The 14799-nt window shown below is 42.3% G+C and overlaps 1 pseudogene; it reads right to left on the reverse strand.

The window, feature by feature from the left end:
• Positions 1-756: 756 nt before the first annotated feature.
• Positions 757-5137, reverse strand: LOC129540067 (acyltransferase PGAP2 pseudogene; annotated as a pseudogene).
• Positions 5138-14799: the final 9662 nt, after the last annotated feature.

The raw sequence follows: 14799 nt of genomic DNA on the forward strand, positions 1-14799 counted from the left end.
TGTGACCCCATAGACAGAAGCCCACCAGGTTCCCCTGTCCCTGGGATTCTCCAGGTAAGAACACTGGAGTGGGTTGCCATTTCCTTCTCCAATGTGTGAAAGTGGAAAGTGAAAAGTGAAAGTGAAGTCGCTCAGTCGTGTCCGACCCTTAGCGACCCCATGGACTGCAGCCTACCAGGTTCCTCCATCCATGGGATTTTCTAGGCAAGAGTACTGGAGTGGCTTGCCATTGCCTTCTCCGAGTGCCACCTGGGAAACCCCCAGATAGGGAAGGGCACATAACAAATCAGAGGTGAAGTCAGGACTAGGACACCTGGGCAACCTTAGCAGAGAAATGTCACAGGCCTGCATGTGAGAGCAGATCATCATACACACAAGTCAAGTGAATGACCCTGTGGCCAGAAATGGCTGTGGTTTCCTGGTAGCAGTGTGGTCCCTGACCTCAGCGAGAGGTTGCTATATAAATGCCAAGAACGGGATCATGGTTATGAACCTCAGGACTTATTTTAGCACCAGAGGGTGGAGCTCTCTGGCCAGCTCAGCTTCTTGGGGTTTCTGAGGAACTGGTGGTGCTGCTTGAAGGCCCCTGTGCCTTCACCTGGGGTGGGGAAAAGGAGAAGCCATCAGGGCTGGGTGAAGCCTTGTCCTGATCCCAGTGAGGACGACGGTGAGAGCAGGTCAGAGTGGTATTTGTTCTTAGTTTCTGGGCAGTGGGACTCTTCTCCAGCAGGAGAGAGGGCTTAGAGCCATTTTTCCTCAGGCTGGCTGGGAGGTAACCAGCAGCTCTTTGTTCTGGAAGTCCCACCAGGCTGCCATGTTGGTTAGGACATTGGTGTACCCTAGGATGGCAAAAATGGTGGGTACTCCAGCCTCACGATAAAATGTACCGCAAGTAGACGCGGGCGGCCTGAAGATGGAGTCGATGAAGAGCTGCTGTTGGCGGCTGTCGGACTGGCGAGCCTCTTGGCTTTCTGTGCGCTTCCGTCAGAGTGCAGGTGAGGAGCCTGTGACAGGGAGGAGGCCGTGGACACGATGAAAGCGTTTTCGGGCAGGCTGAAGTCCTCGGAAGGGGAGACGTAGGTGAACTAGCAGCGTGAGGCTCTCCACGGGGCTGAGGCTGGAGGTGGTGGCGCGGGCACTAGCCCGGACACGGGAGGCGTGGCAGGAGCAGTGGCTCCGGTAGGCGAGGCCACCAAGAAGTGGGGCGCCCGGCGCAGGCCGATGTGGAAGCACCCCCCGTAGGGCCGGGGCACCTCGGCCGAAGGCTGAGCTCACTGACAGAAGAGAACTGGGCACCCCGCAGGTGTGGCCCTAATCTCCTTGAAGTGGAAGAGCAGAGACCAGAGGACACAGAAGAGGAAGGCGGCGGTGGGCTGCACACCGTGACCGGGCCACCAGGGCGAGGTGGAGCCGGACCGGGGCCCCATGCCGGCCCAGCGACAGTGCGGCCGGGGCCTCTTGTCAGGCCCGGGTGTGGTGGCGCGGAGGCCGGCTGGCAGCCAGGAGCGCCGGGGGACACTCAGACCCGGCCCAGCTCTGCCGTTTTTATACTAACTAGGAGAGCTTTCTGCAGAGAGCTGAAATTGTGTTCTTATGTCATCTACCTGAGAGGGACGTGCAGCCGGTGTTGGAAAGGATAGCAATTGACAGTAGATTAAAAGTACTTTCTTCCATATGAAACTGAATATTGTCTCTCCCAAATTACAGACCTGTTTTTAACCTTAGACCTTCTTTTTTGTTTTTGTGTTTTTGTTTTTATTTTTTTGTTCAAGACATGAAAGGGATTAAGTCATGACTGTACAGTAAATCCTCAAGTAACGTTAGGAGTTGAGGAAAGTGGACCGATTTAACTACCTCACCTCCACTTAGTTTTCATGCCAAAGGGAATAATTTTTCCTTCTCTTTTTTATTTTTAAACTATGAAAGTATGATAACACATTTACAGGAGACTTGGAAAATACAGAACAAAGTTACATATAGTTCCACTATATATTACAATTATTTTTTTAAGTAGATGAATTAAGATTTTTAGATGGAATTTCAATATCAACCTTAGGCATTCTTTTAAACTGTCACTCTGTTTCCCTAGCTTTGGACTGATTCTCCTTTAAAATACTTCCCTTGAGGAACAAAGTAGTTTTAACCACAGCTGATCATCACAATTATCTTATTTCATTTCATTAGGAAAATATTTAAGAATGATAAGAGACTTTTCATAGTGTTCCTTGTTTCAACTTTGAAGGCAAAGAAAAGAACCCCAGGGCTAAATCATAAAATTGTCTCTATGAATCAGCAGAGATTATACCTCTTATCAAAGTATAATCTTCAAAAAAATCAAACTTGACTGTGAATATTTGTCAAATTTATTCACCTCCTTAATGAGGAAACTGATAAGGTGGCAAAGCTGGTTTGAAGCAGAATTGGAGGAATAGGAGTTATGTAGTCTACCAGAAAGGGTGTTTTGAAATGAGTGTGCTGAGTGATCTAAGCCTTCCAAAGTGAATAGCAAAGTCAAACCTCTAGGTTAGCGAGTCTCAAGGACTTTTATTCTTAGGACCCATTATATTCTTAAAAACTGAGGATCCCAAGTGATCTATCAATATTAAACTTATTAGACACTAAAACAAAAATGTTTAAATATTAGTTATAGTGGGCTCTTGAACAAGGTGGGTGTTAGGGTTACCCACCCTCGCCACAGTCAAAACTCCAGGAATCACTTTACAGTCCACCCTTCATCCTGGGTTCTGCTTCTCTGGATTCAACCAGCCATAGATTATGTAGCACAGCAGCTGGTATCTATGGAAAAATTTGTTGTTGTTAGCCATTTCCTTCTCCAGGGGATCTTCCCAACCCAGGGACTGAACACGCCGCTCCTGCTTGGCAGATGGATTCTTTACCATTCAGACACCAGGGAAGACCCTACAGAAAAATGTCTGTGTATAATAGACCTGCAAAATCCAAATCTATGTTTTTCAAGGGTCAACTGTATTTTCTTAAAAGATTTTTTCTTTTATGTGGACCATTATTTTTAAAAAGTCTTTATTGAGTTTGTTGCAATATTTTGTTTTGGTTTTTTTGGCCATGAGGCGTGTAGGATCTCAGCTCCCTGACAAAGGATCCCATTGCTTTGGAAGGCGAAGTCTTAACTGCTAGACTGCTAGAGAAATCCCAAAGGTCAACCATATTTTAAAAATAAAAAGAACAAGCCTATTAACATTTTTAAATGGAAAATAACTTTAGATATGTTTTCAGAAAAAAGGCATTTTTACACTTTTTGCAAAAAGAACACTAAACTGGCTTATCAGAAGATAGCTGAATTCTCATATCAATTTCTTCATTCACATGTTGCAATATGTTGTTTTGGTTGAAGTATATGAGGAAAATCTGACCTCATACTTATGTAGTTGGAAAGGGAAGACCTTGCAGAGTCCCAGAGTGTCTTGAGACATCTCAGGGGTCCTTAGATTACATTTTGAGAACCACTACCTTTTATTAAAAAATACCCTTGGCAGGTATGTTAAACAATGCCTCAGTAGAACTTTGAAAGTACATGCTGTACTGTCTTTTGCTTATTTCCAAGTTTTGGATGATTTTTCTTAATATTTCAAAGCCTATGTCATACTCCTATCACCAGAAAGAGTTTGGGTCAGACAGACCAAATTCCATTTGTGAACAGTGAGAACTGGGACTACATTGTAAACTCATTTCTTTAAACAATCCCTCCAAACAAAAATGTCTTTTTTTCTTCTCAATGTAAAACGCACAAAATTTAGAAAATATAAAAACCAATTATCTTTAGTACTTGAACTTATTTGAGGTAAACACTGATACCTTCTTTTTTCTTTTTTTAATTTTCTTCAGTCTGTCATCTGTGTTAGTATATAGAATGAAAGTGAAAGTTGCTCAGCCATGTCCAGCTCTTTGCGATCCCATGGTGGAATCTCCAGGCCAGAATACTGGAATAGGTAGCCTTTCCCTTCTTCAGGGGATCTTCCCAATCTAGGGATCACACCCCGGTCTGCATGGCAGGAGGATTCTTTACCAGCTGAACCACCAGGGAAGCCCAAGAATACTGGAGTGGGTAGTCTATCCCTTCTCCAGGGGATCTTCCCGACCTGGAATCGAACGAGGGTCTCCTGCATTGCAGGAAGTTTTGGAGTATAAATAAAAGTAAGCATATGTTTGAATTTGAGACCAAGTTTTTTAAAAAAAATTTAATATATTTTTAAATTTAACATATCACAAGCCTTTTTCATGACAGTAAATCATGTCCTAAGTTTTTTAACAGCTATTTTATTTTGTTATAATTTATTTACTTAGTTTCATAATGTATACTTGACCTCTTCATTCTTGGTGTGTTCATAACACAGCAGTGAATAACTCTGTACCTATGTCTTTGTGGACATCTCTGCTAATAACTTGGAGACTGGGACAAATTCCAGAAATAGAATTACTGACCTATAGAAATCTTGTACCAGTTCACACCTCCTTTAGCAGTGTTTGAGAATACTGTCCCATCACCACTGCTTTTAGGGCCAACCCCATCATGTTCCTGTCATCCACCTACTATCAGAAAATGAAGTCATTTATCTTCTTATTGCTTCATTTATCACTGAATCCAGTCGTTCTCATTCTTGTCTGTATATCAGAATCACCGCACCCAGCCAACCCTGGAGATTGTGTTTCAGGTGGTCTGTGGCACAGGCTTCATTTTCTAAAAGTTCCCCAGGTGATTCTGTTGTGCGCTTAGGACTGAAGACCCTCCCCTGCCCTCCTACCCTTCCTCTGTGCTGTCTACGGTCCAGTCCCTCTGTTCTCTCTTCCTGTCTTGCCTTAACTGAAACTGGGTTTCCTCTTTCTTTCCCTCAGTAGGATGTCTCCTTACAGCCTTTTCAAGGCTAGTTTTCTCCACACCTGTGTTCTTCAGGTCCTGAAGGAGGGTTAGATTAATTGTCCTCTATTGCTGATTCAAATCTTTTTTCCATTAGCTGACCACAAACAAACCAGGTTCTTCAGAGCCGTCAGACTTTCCCACTCCTCACCCCAACTTGCTACTGGCATTTGCCACCCTCTCTTCTTCACTGATAACTACAGCACTTGGCTTGCAGTGCTTCTTTTCTGCTCCTTCTGTGGTCATTCTTGGCAACTGTAACACCACAGAAATGACCCATCACATACCTTAACTTTTTTTCAGCTCCCATGATATCTTTTTTCCACTCCATTTCCACCTGGTCCTAAGTAGGACTAGTCCTCAGTCACACTGTCCTACTGTATCCCTGCTGCCTCCCAAATCTAAATTTTTGACAGTTATCACTCCTAATCTTTCAATTCATTTACTCTGGTATTTCCTTTCAAGCAATCCTCTGATCTCATCAAAACCTTATTCTCTGGCCTTACTGCATATTCATACATGTCACACTCATCTCGCTTTCTTACTCAGCTTAGATTCAGTGGTCCAGCATGACAGCCATTCTTCTCTTTTTTTAAAAGTTTGGCTGTGACATGTGGGATCTTAGTTTCCCCACCAGGGATGGAACCCGTGGCCCTGGCATTGGAAGTGCAGAGTCTTAACCACTGGACCTCCAGGGAAGTCCCAGTTTTTCTTGTATGTATATTCTTAGTCTCTTTGTGGTGTGTATGCGTGTTAGTCATTCAGTCATGTCTGACTCTTTGTGACCCCATGGACTGTAGCCCGCCAGGCTCCTCTGTCCATGGGATTTTCCAGGCAAGAATACTGGAGTGGGTTCCCATTTCCTTCTCCAGGGGATCTTCCTGACCCAGGGGTCTAACCTGTGTCTCTTGTGTCTTCTGCATTTGCCACTTAAGTCACCTGAGAAGCCACAAGAATGTGGTAAGTGCTACAGAAAAAAAAAAAAAAGGATCAGGATGAGGAGTGCTGGGAAGGTTTAATTAATTAATTAAAAAATTGTGGCATAATTTACATAAGATGCACACATCTTGTGCAGCTCAGTTTTCACAAATGTACACACCTACATAACTGCCATCTAGGTCAAAATATAGAAGCTTCCCACTGTTCCAGAAAGTTCCCGTGTGCCCCCTTTCCACAGGTAGTTCCATGTCAATCCTCCTGTTATTGGGGGGGAGGGCACTGACCTATTTTCTGTTACTCTGTTTTGCCTGATTTTGAACTTTGTCTGCATGAATTCATGTGTATGTATGCTTGGGGCTGGTTTCCTTCAGCTTCAGTCAATACTGAATGTTTGTAGTGCTGAGTTGTTGCCAGGATTCATGCTTTAGTAGGCTCTATTGCATCCCACTGGTAGATATGCATGTATATGTCCATGGATGACATTTGAACTGATTCCAGTTTGGGCAGCCGTGACATTCCTGTGCGTGTCTCTTGGGTGGGTTGTAGGAGAGGAACTGCCTAGTTGAAGGGTCAACCAAGGAAGGTCGTGTTCACCTCTTTGCCCAGGGGCCTGAGGCATAACCTAGAGTACTTTCTTTCTCTTTTTTTTTTAAGATTTGCTTTAAATTATGAAAGTACAATAACACATTTACAGGAGACTTGGAAAATACAGAACAAGGTTACATATAGTTCCACTGTATATTAAGATTTTTCGTTGGAGGACTTTCCTGGTGGCTCAGCGGTAAGGAATCTGCTTGCCAACGCATGTGGGCTCTTCACTAAGCCTGTGCGCCACAGCCATTGAACCTGTGCTCCAGAGCCCATGCCCTGCAACAAGACAAGCCACTGTAATGAGCAACCCGAGCACCGCAACTAGAGAAAAAGCCCACCTAGCAACAAAGACCCGGCACAGCCAATAAATAAATAATTGCAAAAAGAGTTTTAGTTGGAGAGTTCAATATCAAACTCTCAAAAATTAATAGAATGAATATACAGACAAGTAGAAGGATATAGTAGACCTGAAAAGCACTGTGAACCAATTCAACATAATTAATATTTATAACATTTCACACAACAATAGGATACAAATTCAAGTTCCCATAGACTGTAAACTAGGAGACACTGGAACATATCCAGGGACATAAAACAAAGTGCAAAATTTTCAAGGTCTAAAGGTATTAAAATCGTATAAAGTCTGTTCTCTTATCACTGTGGAATTATACAAAAATCAATATCTGAAGATATTAAAAAATAACCCACATGTTTTCAAGTTTGGTGTGACATTTACCAAGAGAGATCTTCGACTTAACCATCGAAAACCTCAGAGTTAGACTGAAAAAAACACGCTGGGTGACTGCACAGAAGAAAGCATTTAAATGAGAAATTGGTATCAAGATGATAAATTAATATTAATGATACTTTAAACAAAATCCCATGTATTTGGAAATGAAATGTCCACTTTTAAATGATGGTTGCATCTAAGAAGCCATAACAAGGGAAAATGAGAAAATGTTTGTAATAGAATAAAAATGGAAAGAGTATTTACCAGAATTTGCTGCATGCAGCTGAAGTTGCTCAATGCAATTAAATACAATGGGGATCTTGTATGAAAACAAATAATGGACACTAGCATAAAATTTTATGAAATTTGAGCAAAATCTGTACTTTAATGATGCTGTAGAGGTTTACTGTTTTAAGTGGGATGATGGGGGTGTGATTCATCGTGAAGGTGACATTTGAACCAAGACTTGGAGGAGGTGAGGCAATGAACCATGCAGATATTTCAGGGAAGAGTATGCCAGAACAAAGGAAGTACTGAGGCCTGAGGAATGAGGGTGCATATCCTGTGAAAGGGATCAGTCAAGCTCTTAGGGGCCAGGTCATGTAGGGCTTCTACACAGTTAAAAGAAATTTTTATTAGAAGGCAAACTGGAAACTATTAGGGCATTTTGAGGAGAAGAGTGATGGGAACTGATTTTGATTGGGTCATTTTGGTTGTTGGAATGAGACTAGATTGTAGGGGGGTGGGCAGGGCAGAAAAAGAAAAAGAAAGATCAATTAGGAAATGATGGAAATAGTCCAGATGAGAGATGATGATGATTGTGGATCAGATGGTAAGAAATAGATTAGGTATATACTTTGAAAAACGTCAAAGGACTGACAAAGGTCTGTCTAGTCAAAGCTATGGTTTTTCCTGTAGTCATGTATGGATGTGAGAGTTGGATCATAAAGAAAGCTGAGCGAAGAATTGATGCTTTTGAACCGTGGCATTGGAGAAGACTTTTGAGAGTCCCTTGGACTTCACGGAGATCCAACCGGTCTATCCTAAAGGAAATCAGTCCCGAATATTCATTGGAAGGACTGATGCTGAAGCTGAAATTCCAATACTTTGGCCAAGTGATACGAAGAACTGACTCATTGGAAAAGACCCTCATGCTGGGAAAGATTGAAGGCAGGAGAAGAAGGGGATGACAGAGGATAAGATGGTTGGATGGCATCACTGACTCGATGGACATGGGTTCATCCCAGAGCAAACTCTGGGAGTTGGTGATGGATAGGGAAGCCTGGCATGCTGCAGTCCATGGGGTCACAAAGAGTCAGACATGACTGAACAACTAACTGAATTGATAGTTTGATGAAATAATAAGCCATAATATAATGTTTTTTTTTTAATGTAAGACATTTTGTATTATTCCTAGTCTTTACAACAGTGCTTGAAATTTTTCAAGGATGATAAAACTGCGTCTGAGAGAGGCAAAGCAAACTGCCTTAGGCACAAAGCTACTAAATTTTTCTGCACTAGTCAGATGTCTTAGTTCTCACAACAGAATCCGTTCTAGCTAGTTAACATGGGAAGGGATTCACAAAGGCTCTTCAAAATTTGCAGAATTTTGGAGAAGCTAGGCTGAGCTGCTAGGAACAACAGATCACAGAACCACAGATCAGATTCGAGCATGTAATGGAGCCGCAGGCAAAACACATGGACTCTGCTGTGGACAGAGGAGACAGTTCCATCACCACTGACTTCAGAACCAGCTACCTTTGCTTCCCTGGATGTTCTTTGTTTTTCAGAAAACTTGCTTTCAAAACAAAGTCTTGCACTTGTATTTCTGATTGGTAGGCTTTAGTACACTTACATTAATTTCAAATTTTCAAATGTATCTTTGAAATGAATTCAAAATGCATCTTGAAATGGATTCAAAATTTCAATGCATTGAAAAAATCTATTTCTAATGAGGGAGGTAAGATTTATATTGGGGGAATTATCCAAGTGAGAAGAAGCTGTTTGAGAGACCCAGGAAGGGATAAATGTTCACCGCAGTCACTCTGTGGATGCCCTACATCAGTGTACACCCTTCCTTCATCCTTAAACCTCCAGCCTAAAGAACACAGCCTCGCTCCTTAAAAGGGGAAGCCCCTAGTTTCAGTGGCTTGCATTCAGCTCTATATTCAGGATTTTGGTTTGCTGTTCATTCTTCTAATTTAAACACTCTTTTCTTAATGCCTTGGAAAGTGAAAGTGAAGTCTCTCAGTCGTGCCTGACTCTTTGCGACCCCATGACTATAGCCTGCCAGACTCCTCCATCCATGGGATTTTCCAGGTAAGAATACTGGTATGGGTTGCCATTTCCTTCTCTAGGGGATCTTCCTGACCCAGTGAATGAACCCGGGTCTCCTGCATTGCGGGCATACTCTTTATGTCTGAGCCACCAGGGAATCCCTACCCTGAATAAATTATAAAATATTATCAACAGAGACTATATACAATATATATTAGGGAAGGGAGAGGAGAAAGATTTAGCATATATTTATATAACATAACTCACCAGCAAGGGGAAATATAAGAATACAGTTAATATTTATTTATTCCATGTTGCCTTGACCTCAACCATAACTTGGTTTGCCTTTACCTGGTTCAGTTCAGTTGCTTAGTTATATCTGACTCATTGCAACCCCATGGACTGCAGCATGCCAGGCTTCCCTGTCCACCAACTCCCAAAGCTTGCTCAAACTCATGTCCTTTGAGTCGCTGATGCCATCCAAACATCTCATCCTCTGTCAGCCCCTTTTCCTCTTGCCCTCAATCTTTCCCAGCATCAGTGTCTTTTCCAAAGAGTCAGTTCTTTGCACCACATGGCCAAAGTATTGGAGTTTCAGCTTCAGCATCAGTCCTTCCAATGAATATTCAGAACTGATTTCCTTTAGGACTGACTGGTTTGATCTCCTTGCAATCCAAGGGACTCTCAAGAGTCTTCTCCAACACCACAGTTCAAAAGCATCAATTCTCTGGTACTCAGTTTTCTTTATGGGCCAACTCTCATATCCATACATGACTACTGGAAAAACCATAGCTTTGACTAGATGGAGCTTTGTTGATAAAGTAATGTCTCTGCTTTTTAATATGCTGTCTAGGTTGGTCATAACTTTTCTTCCAAGGAGCAAGCATCTTTTAATTTCATGGCTGCAGTCACCATCTACAGTGATTTTGGAGCCCAAGAAAATAAAGTCTGTCACTGTTTTCATTGTTTCTCCATCTATTTGCCATGAAGTGATGGGACCAGATGCCATGATCTTAGTTTTTTGAATGTTGAGTTTTAAGCCAAATTTTTCACTCTCCTCTTTCACTTTCAGCAAGAGGCTCTTTAGTTCCTCCTCACTTTCTGCCATAAGGCTGGTGTCCTCTGCATGTCTGAGGTTATTGATATTTCATTCAGCAATCTTGCTTCCAGCTTGTGCTTCATTTAGTTTGGCATTTCGCATGATGTACTCTGCATATAAGTTAAAAAAGCAAGGTGACAATATACAGCCTTGATGTACTCCTTTCCCAGTTTGGAACATCTGTTGTTCCATGTCCCATTCTAAATGTTGCTTTTTGGCCTGCATACAGATTTCTCAGGAGGCAGGTAAGGTGGTCTGGTATTCCCATCTCTTGAAGAATTTTCCACAGTTTGTTGTGATCCACACAGTTTGTTGTGATCCACACTTCCTTTAGTGTAGTCAAGGAAGCAGATGTTTTTCTGGAATTCTTTTGCTTTTTCTATGATACAGCGGATGTTGGCAACTTGATCTCTGGTTCCTCTGCCTTTTCTAAGTCCAGCTTGAAACATCTGAAAGTTCTTGGTTCACATACTGTTGAAGCCTAGCTTGGAGAATTTTGAGCATTACTTTGCTAGTGTCCTTTACCTGGTGGAGGATTTTTATTCCTGAGGATCTAAGTCCTGGGTGACCTGTTTCTCTGGGGTTGCTTTAGTCGTGTTAACTTTCACCATTTGATGGGGAAGTACAAGGAGGACACTTTAGTTTTGAACATTCCTCCAGCCTGTCTCAGGAAGCAGAGCTATTTCCCTAACACCCGGGATCAGTGACCCCAGCTGAAATGGTCAACCCTTCCCCTTTCATCCCATTTTATTTGCTTGTTTAGTGGTGTGGTGTAAGGAACCTGAAATGACCAAGTGCCAGTCTCCAGTGGTAGATACCGCTGGTGGAAACATTTCTCTTTTGGACATTTTCTATATTGCGTGCACTGGCATGCACGGCACATATTTATATTCCCTTCAGAATTGTTCTGCACACACTGATTGTTTTGACTCATCAGAGAAACCTAAGCTTCCAGGTGGGTACAGAGGTATATTAAATGTCAAAATATTTTTCCTAATGTGACTCTCTTCATATTCAATAAAACCGCCCCAACTAAAGATGATGCCTATAAGAAAAAGGAAGAAGGAAGAAGGGAGACGAGCTGTTTAGTAGTGGCAGAGCTGCCTCAAGATTTGATGAGTGTTCCAGAAGAATATGGTGACTTCCCTTTGGGGACATTATAGAATTCTTTTATTTTAAACTTTAAAAATATTTACTATTTTATTTACTTATTTTTTGGTTGTACCGGGTCTCAGTTGCAACATGTGGGATCTAGTTTCCTGATCAGGGATTGAACCTGCCCCCCTGCACTGGGATGACAGAGTCACTGGACTACTAGGGAATCCCAGGACACTGTAGAATTCTTGAGTTGGATGGGTGGGTCAGGGTAAAGCCCTTCTATTTCAAAGGATCTATTTCTGTCCTTGCCTTCATTGATGCTTGAGAGATACAGATTGTGACTGATTATGACCTTAGGACTAGCAGCAGGGGTCTCTGAGAACAGATGAAAGATAACACTGAGAACTTTATATCTTAACCAGCTCTGCCATCTTGGAAACCATCATATGGTTTTTTTAAAATTTTTTTAACCTTGCAGCTTTTAGATCCTAAGCTCTCAAAGATTTATTTTTGGCAGTAAGCAACATTCAGAAAATCTATCTTTATTGTTAAGTCTGAATATTCCAATTTATTAATTTGTTTAACCCAGTGGAATTATTAGAGGACATCATGTCTAATTGCCACCAATTTATTTCAAACAACTATGAACAGAGAATTGCAAAACATTTCTTTCTTTGGGCCTATATACTCTCTGTATTATGCCTCTGCAAACAGAGTATGTAAACCTATTTTCTTTTCTGTTTGTGTATGCATTCGGCACATTAATTGAGTGCCTGCTGCATTCCAGCTAATTTCATGCTGGGGACACACTGGTGAACCGCAGGCACAGTCTGTTTGCCATAGCCTTTCCATTCTGGCAAGGGCTGCTGCTGCTAAGTCGCTTCAGTCATGTCCGACTCTGTGTGACCCCATAGACGGAAGCCCACCAGGCTCCCCCATCCCTGGGATTCTCCAGGCAAGAACACTGGAGTGGGTTGCCATTTCCTTCTCCAATGTGTGAAAGTGAAAAGTGAAAGTGAAGTCGCTCAGTCGTGTCCGATGCTTAGCGACCCCACGGACTGCAGCCCACCAGGCTCCTCCATCCATGGGATTTTCTAGACAAGAGTACTGGAGTGGTTTGCCATTGCCTTCTCAGAACGCTGCTCGTACACACCAAAATCAGCTCTATCTCCTGCTGCAGTTGGTATGTCCTGTCATTTACCTAGAATACAGCAGGGGGCAGATAAAGTCCATCTTTCAAAGTCATTTGTGGCAACCCAGCATTTTAGATGACACCAGATTAGAATTGTTACTTCAGTTTTTGAAAGAAACTGGAATCTGGTTTTGCATTTTGCTCAGGGCTTACCTGACTTAGGTATCTCTGGTATCAAATCTGGAAAAAAGTCAAACTACAGGAACATTTTCTCTTCATATTCAATGAACATCTGAATTCAGACTTCAGAGTAAGTATTTTTGGGGAATAGTTGTGAGGGAAGCTTGCTAAGTAAAGGGATTTTATTCTTAATGCTTTAAAAAATAACAACTATTAAGTAAATTTAATATTAACTTATACAATATTGTCTACAAATCTGATTTTTTAATTTATATGTTTGCTTAAACTGAGTTGTAGCCACGCTTTGATTTTTGATGAGAGGATGAGTAAGGAGACCATTGTTTTCTTTAGCTAACCTTATTCCCATTTCAGAAATAGTAGTCACTCCCACATCCCTTCAGAGTGAATAAGAGGAAATGTTAGAAATGTAGAGAAAGAAACCGCACATGCGTGTATGTGTATGTTTGTGTGTGTGTGTGTGACATATTGTTATGGCCATGAGAATGCATCAGAGGAGCAGAAGAGAGGAAAGGACCAGGGATGTGGGGTGTTGCATTTTGGCCAAAGACTTTGAGAGAATATTCTAATTTTGGACTTTCTAAACGATCCATTAGGTTTGCTGGGTACTCTAAAGCAGTAAGTATTCAACTGAGCTACGAAGCTAGGCATTGGGCTTTTCTACGCAAAGGAAAATCTGAGCTAGAGAGGAGAATTACCTGATCAGATGCCTTTTATCAACCAGCACCTTTCTGGGCTTGTTCTTTAATCTACGGCATCCCTGACCCTCCTGTTCTGTTACTCCCCACGGGTCAAATACAAGAAAATTGTACCAGCTCTCTTTGGCCATGACTTCCTAGACAGCAAGTGGGTGAGTGGAAAGGGAGGGAGCTAAATCAATCTCTAGTGAATCTGAGTCAATCGCATCTTATTCTGTTGAATTATTTCTCTTCCCCAATAGATAGTAAGTTCTGTGGACCAGGGTCATGTTTACCTTGTTCACCGCTGACTTTCCTGTGCCTATACATTTTTCACACACCAGTGTTTAGGAGCATAAATAACATCCCTCCCACTGACCTCATTAAGAAAAGCCTAAAGAGATTAAAAAATGTGGATAATCCCACCCATGAGTTATTTGGAATTGTATGTGTGCATGTATGTGACTGATTTCCAATCACCTGTCACTGGTTCACCTATGAGTATGATGAAATAGAGAGGTAATGAGCAGGAATAGCTAAGGAATTCTGAATAGGCTCAATGGTAAAGAATCCATCTGTAAGGAAGGAGACGAGGGAGACCTGGGTTCAATCCCTGGGTCAGGAAGATCACTTGAAGAAGGAAATGGCAACCCAGTCCCACATTCTTGCCTGGAGAATCCCATGGACAGAAGGGCCTGGTGGGCTACAGTCTGGGGGTCACAAAGAGTCAGACATGACTTAGCAACTAAATACACACACACATACAATACAAGGAGTCCTGAAATGTCTTCAAAGTTGACCATCTAGGAGACTTCCCTGGAGGTCTAGTGGTTAAGAATCCACCTTGCAATGCAAGTTTGACCCCCTGGTCAGGGAACTAAGATCCCACATGTCACACAGCAACTAAGCCCACGTGCCACAACTAGAGGATCCATGCATTGCAAGGAAAGATCCTGCATGAGGCAACGAAGATCCAGCAAGCCTCAACTAAGACCCAACGCAGCCAAATAAATTTTTGTTGACCATCCAATATTGTGAAATGAAGTGAAGTGAGAGTTGCTTAGTCGTGTCCGACTCCTTGTGACTTCATGGACTATAGAGTCCATGGAATTCTCCAGGCTAGAATACTGGAGTGGGTAGCCTTTCCCTTTTCCAGGGGATCTTTCC

Source organism: Moschus berezovskii, chromosome 11 (genome assembly GCF_049115385.1).
Source record: "Moschus berezovskii isolate FMDL1 chromosome 11, NW_MosBer_1.0, whole genome shotgun sequence".
NCBI lineage: Eukaryota > Metazoa > Chordata > Mammalia > Artiodactyla > Moschidae > Moschus > Moschus berezovskii.